The sequence below is a fragment of the Pteropus vampyrus genome, unplaced genomic scaffold, assembly GCF_000151845.1.
Source record: "Pteropus vampyrus isolate Shadow unplaced genomic scaffold, Pvam_2.0 Scaffold10, whole genome shotgun sequence".
In the NCBI taxonomy this organism is placed as follows: Eukaryota; Metazoa; Chordata; class Mammalia; order Chiroptera; family Pteropodidae; genus Pteropus; species Pteropus vampyrus.
Window position 1 is genome coordinate 10314566 of NW_011888791.1, and position 6000 is coordinate 10320565.

A 6000-nucleotide genomic window follows, 5' to 3' on the forward strand; every position below is an offset into this window, starting at 1 on the left:
GATATAAAGCTATTATGTTGTAGTTTTATACAGAAGCAGGAACATTATTAGATATCTGCAAGCATCTCCTCTCAACCACATAATAACACAGCAATAGTATCAACAGAAGGCAAGATCCTAATTTCACAGCTAGAAAACTCAGCAAAACTATCGAGCCAAAGTACTTCAAGCAGCAGCAGAAAACAGAATACTGGTTTAAATGGACAAAGGGAACTGATGGTCATTCATGAAAAGATAAAGGGCACACAAAACATATGATGGTCATTTAAACAGCATTGCCATAAGCAGACACTGCTTTAACACCAAGAATACATTCAATGACAGAGGAACAAAAATAATGGAAAAAGCAATAAGGGCGGGGCAATTTTCCCTCAAGTGACCACAGTTATCCCCTCTTGAAAAAAAGTAAAGAAAATGACCTCTGGCAGAGATATATCTTGATGAATCCTTTCCAAAATACACAAGCACAGGAACCTCATATTTCAAAAATGTGTGTGTGTGTGTGTGTGTGTATGTGTGCATGTCCATATATACATCTCATGTTTGAGAAAGGAAGTGTGTGAAGCACAGAAAAATGGTGTTGTTCAAGGTCATTCTCCTCTTGAAAAAAGAGGGAAAATGATCAAAAATTTGGGACACAGGAGTCAAGTGACAACTTCTTTCCACCTGCCTATATGCTCACATCTGTTCCCATGAGTGTCCTGACACTACTACTATTCTGCCCCTCTTAATAGTGAACATAGGAGGGCTTATAGGGAAGGAAGATTTTGCTGGGAAATTTCCTATCAATACCTGACAGTCTTAACCCATTAGTGAGCCAGGCTGGCTCTACCTAAGCACAATGCTTAACAAGGACAGTGGACTCGGATCTCTAAACTGGTTTGCACATCTGTCTCTCCAGAAAAGGGAGAAGGAAAAGGAGGCGGGAATCTCTATTTCTTTAAAGAACTTCTATACATGAAACTCTATGCTAGCGGTTCTATTTGGTTATGACATTTCACCTAACCTCTGAGGATGAGGGTACAAGGACAAAACTAAACCTGCAAAAGCCTGAATCCTTAGTGAGAAAAGTCTAAAAGGAAGTGAAATAAGGAGAGAGACAGAGAAAACACATTATTTTCCCAAGTATTTAGATTCTCCTCCAGCATTCCTTCTTTCCTGGGTACCCTCTAAAGAGATATGCCTTATTTGCTAACAAATATTATGAGTATGATATATTTTTCTGTTGTAATAATATTCTAGAGAAATTTAGGGAGCAAAGAGGTGTCCTTGTCAGAATTTTAGTACACATCAGTTTTCTGTCTAGAATTTTCTGAGTGATAGGGGAAATACAAATAAATTCACTAAAAGAAAAGAGAGAAGGAAAAGAAAAGAAAAAGAAAAAGAAAAAAAAGAAAAAAAAGCGAAAAGAAAGGAAAAGAAAAAAGAAAAGAAAGAAAAGAAAAGGAAAGAAAAGAAAAGAAAAGAAAAAAGAAAAATCCTCACTAATTCCTCTCAAAGTCCCAGGTATTTTCAGTTTTTATGCAAGCAGTATCCTTTTCTTTCTGAGTCTTCGGAAGGTAGCGTGGAGACCTGCTTTTCTGTTAAAGCCCAGTTATCCTCTATATCCTTTCTTGGTTCTCCCTAGAGCTCAAAGTTACAGAGTAAATCTGTCTTTAGAGTGGCCCTCATCTTTGTGTCTACTGGGCATGGGGTGAGGGGGTGGTGTAGTTGTCTTTCCATTGGTTTTCCAACTGGGGTAAAACAGGAGTATAAATGAGCTGATTAAATCCAGGAGAGCAAGAGGAGAGAGAAGAAAGACAGGAACAAATGGAAATCTAAGAAAAACACACTTCATTTCAGGTTTTGAATCCTGAGGAATCATACAGTATTTGAACATCAAGGCATTTTTGCTGCAAGCTTCATTCTGTATTCTTGAATATTCATTTACAAGGAGCGGGGTGAGGTTGCAGGTGCAGGACATCACTGCCCTCTGTGCACCTCTCTTTACCTCCTTCCTCTCATATCCAGGCAGCCACCTCGGCCATGATGCGCTTGCTGCCTGCCAGGGGGCTCGCTGAGCTCTTCTGCCCCGCCCCAAGCAAGTGTCAATGAGGGCCTGGCAGCTGCAGTGGAGGAGCCCAACCCCCAAGCTTCCTGCATACATGGCCTTGTAGCACCACCAGCCTGTGAGGGCTGCAGCAGCAGCCGAGCCCAGACTCCAGAGGAGTTAGGGACATAAAGAGAGAGTCGCAAGCTAGAGGCCAGCTTGTAGTCTGCAAATGCCATCATATGGCTATCTATAGAAATGCAGTGAGAGGAGAAATAGCAGGCAGTGCCCCTACACTTTCTAAGGGGCTTCAGCAAAGAGAAACCCTGGGAGCAGCCCCAGTCACTGTCTTGTGCTGGGCCAGGCCAAATCCTCTACTGGGTATAGCCAGCAGGCAGCTCTGGAGGGCGGGAGACAAACTAGCACTCTTTAGCTGAATTATTCTTCACCATGGAATAAAACATTGATGAGACTACTTTGGAAGTGCTTTATCTTGTTAATCCTAATGCCCTCAAGAAGGGAGTGAAATTTTCTGTATTAGACACAGAGGTGATGGGAAAAGGAAATGAGAAATAAGGTGCGAGGGTAAAGGGCTTTGGAAGTTCTCTGAATTTTGTTCTGCCTCAACTGGGCCATGGGAATCTCCATTTTAACATATCAGACCTAGTATGTTAATTAGGCAGTCAAAAATCCATCCTACTCCTTGTAAATCAAAGCACTGGCAAGGATTTTCAAAATACATATTACACAGAGACAGACAAACACCCCCGCACACACACAATAAAAAAAAAAAAAAAGAAAAGAAAAAAGAAAAATCTACCACACACAAACCCCTCTCTACAACTGAGACAATACATCGGGGTGTTGGGGTGGTGGTTATGGTTTTAGCCTGGCTCATCTAGATATAAAACTGACTTCTTTCATAGATCTATTTCGCTACATGAAAGCAAACCCTCACAATTAAACAGCATATCTCAACACACACACCGTGACAATGAATTCCCTTCTATGCAAAGCAAGTTTCAAGAAAACTCCATTTGGGGTTAAGTCTCCATAAGCGTAATTTACAACTACTAAAGGATGTGGCAAGCTCGTCCACATTAAGGAAGGAAAACAACCTGGCACCAGAGGTAGAGAATGGTCAAAAATGATCCTTGCCTGAAACGATGGGTGGAAATCAAACACCCTCTGGTAGTCCACAATCTGAGGAGGGCTGGATACCAAATGGTCCGTGGCAACCACAGCCTGAAGGAAATACTGGATTTTAATATCTGGCATCTTCAGACAGGTTCAACACGCCCAGCTTTCCAAAATAATCAGTTAGGGTGCAGCGTATCCATATTTCTTTAGCTTTCACTGCTAGATCAATTGCTCAGGTATAGATTTATATTCCACCTACTAGAAATTATATTACAACATCACAGAACGCCCTTGGATACTCAGCTCTTCCTAATGATTTCCAAAACATTAATAAGTAAAGTAGACTGCAATGCAGATAAGACACTAGAAACAAGATCAGATGGAAACTGGGTGAGGCAGATAGTCGTTTGCTTGTTACCTGGTGCCTCTAGAGGAAAAGACGGTCGTAGGAGGACTTTCTGCCCGCAGGTACAATCCCGGCAAGGTGGCTCCAGGTGGCTTTCACAGTCGTACGCGAGTCTCGCTCCTCACTTCTCTGCCCTTTGCCATAGCTCAGCACCTGCATCCTAGGAAGTCCGAGAGGCGTCTCCTGCCACTGCCGCCGCTGCCCGCAGGTCGCGCCGGGTGTGGAATCCACCGCGATTGCCCCATGAAACCCGCGTTTCTGCGCCCAGGGAGCGGGCAGAGGCAGGGCGGCCGCGCACACACACACAGACACACACTCAAAATCACGCACACTCTCACACTCGCACCCGGGCGCGCGCGCACTCGCATTCACTCTTGCACACGCATACCCAGCATAGCACGGGGAGGGAGCAAGAAGGAGGGGACGGGTCCTTCTCAGGATCGGCTTCAATGCCCACCGGACCACGGGAAGGCAAGACAGTGGTCTGACATAGCCGGTTGATCACGTTTCCTTCAAGTTCTCTTCCAACCCAAATCCACGTAATTCAAGAGCTGGTGACATTTTGGTGGGGAAGAGAGAGCCAGGAAAGGGCTGAGAAAGAGTCGGGGATTTTGTTAAGCAGTTTTAAAAGCAATCCTTGTTACCTTGCTTTTGCAGAAACCAGAACCAGCTCGAAGGGCTGAACTTTTAGCTTCAAATGATGTGAACCGAAAAGTAAATATCCTTCTGGACAAGACAGGAAGGTCTGGATTGCACGAGACAGCTGCGGGACCCTCTGGTGACCTTGTGATGTACCTGAAAGCAGGCTAATACTAGCACTTTCCAAGCCTCTGGGTAAAGCGATCCACACACATAGGTCCACAACAAAGCAGCCGCTCCGAATCCAGCAGGGGAAATGGGTCTGGGCGTCCTCCGCCCTCTTCGAGAACCCGGGCAACGAGGGACACCGCCGAGTTAACACATTTGCTTCTGGGTAGTTGGATAAAAGACAGCCAAATACATCAGAAAGGTTTGCGAGCTCACGCGCGCGCGCGCGCGCACGCACACGCGCACACACACACACACACACACACACACACACACACACAGTTAGTTGGATAGCGGCTTACAAAAAATAAATGCCAAGATGACTTCGAAAGGTAGAAAAGATCCAGAATCCTTCCGGATAACGGAAGGGCACAGCGAGAAGGTTATGAAGATCTTCCCATGTCTTTCATTGTTCCTCGCTCTTGTGAGTGTGAGTGTGAATGTGCATGTGCGTATTTCCAGAAGGTTTCATTTGTCTGCCCCACCCCCGTCCAGTTGCGCTTTTTTTCTCCTGATATAAACCGACCGTGCAAAATGGATTATGTTGGTGGGTTGTGCTCACAGCCAGAGCTTCACAAAGTCAAGAATTCCAAGGGAGTAGCCACCTGAGAAGCCCTTCACATCCCCGAGGGAAGAAGGAAAAACACGCGCAAACACGCACACACGCACGCACACACGGAGTCCTCAATTCGGGCCGCTCTGCACACGCTCACTGCGCCCTGCGCGCCGCTGCACACCGCGCCCCGCCCGCTGCTAGCGCGCGAGTCACGGGCTCAGGCTCAGGGCTGGCAGTCTAGATTCCTGGCTGCAGCCGCCGCAGGCGGGCCGGTGCCCCCGGCTCCCCGCGGCGGCGCGTTCCGGCAACAGCAGCCGCCTGGCCGGGAGGAACTGCGCCCGGCGCCGCAGCATGGAGGCGGCAGCGGCCGCGCGGCCATGGGCCCAGCCCTCACCGCAGTGATGGGAGCCGCCGCGCCTCCCAGACTCGGAGAGTCAGGCGAGACCCCGGCCAGAGCCACTGCGCGGCGCGCAGCCCTCTGCCCGCGCTCCCCGGAGCCGGGTGTGTTCGGACCGATTTACCCCAGGCTCTCGTAGAGCACCCGCGCAGCGCCGGCAAATCCCTACGCTGGGAGGCGCGGGGGCGTTGCAGGCAGGGAGAAAGGAGAAGGCAGAAAACCTGCGGGAAGGAGGCGAACTTCCAGGCGGGTCCCCAGCCCCATGCGAAGAGGTGACTTGCCGACCGCCCACTGCCCCGCGATTATGGGATAAAGGAGTGTCACCGGGTCAGCCAGCAACTGCTAATGGCCGTGGAAAGAGTCGTTAGCTATGACCCGTCGGAAAAATTCTGAGACCAAGGGCTACTGACGAGATTGTGGTCACCTGCAACGGGCTTCCAGTGTTCCCTTAGTAGTAGGTGGTAGGTTTGCTTACAAATCAGATGGAAGTGGACGCGGAAAGGAACATTTAGATTTGAGAATCAACTGAGCTTAGCATCAGACATTATCAGTGCTGCAGCTGGCCACATTTTAGTATCTCAAGGGCAGAGAGCAAGCCAAATAGTCGTCATGAGCCAGGCCCGGTTACTAAGGTCACTAGGATAGAGAACGAGTCTGCATTAAGA

At 47.9% G+C, this 6000-nt stretch overlaps 1 protein-coding gene across 4 annotated transcripts in view; it reads right to left on the reverse strand.

Moving 5' to 3' along the window:
- LRFN5 (leucine rich repeat and fibronectin type III domain containing 5) overlaps positions 1 to 5306 on the reverse strand; it is a 243866-nt gene extending 238560 nt beyond the window's left edge. For all 4 annotated transcript variants that reach the window (XM_023521773.1, XM_023521759.1, XM_023521766.1 and 1 more), the window contains exon 1: positions 3588 to 5306. The gene's annotated coding sequence lies outside the window, so the exon portion shown is untranslated. The remainder of the gene's footprint in view (positions 1 to 3587) is intronic.
- Positions 5307 to 6000: the final 694 nt, after the last annotated feature.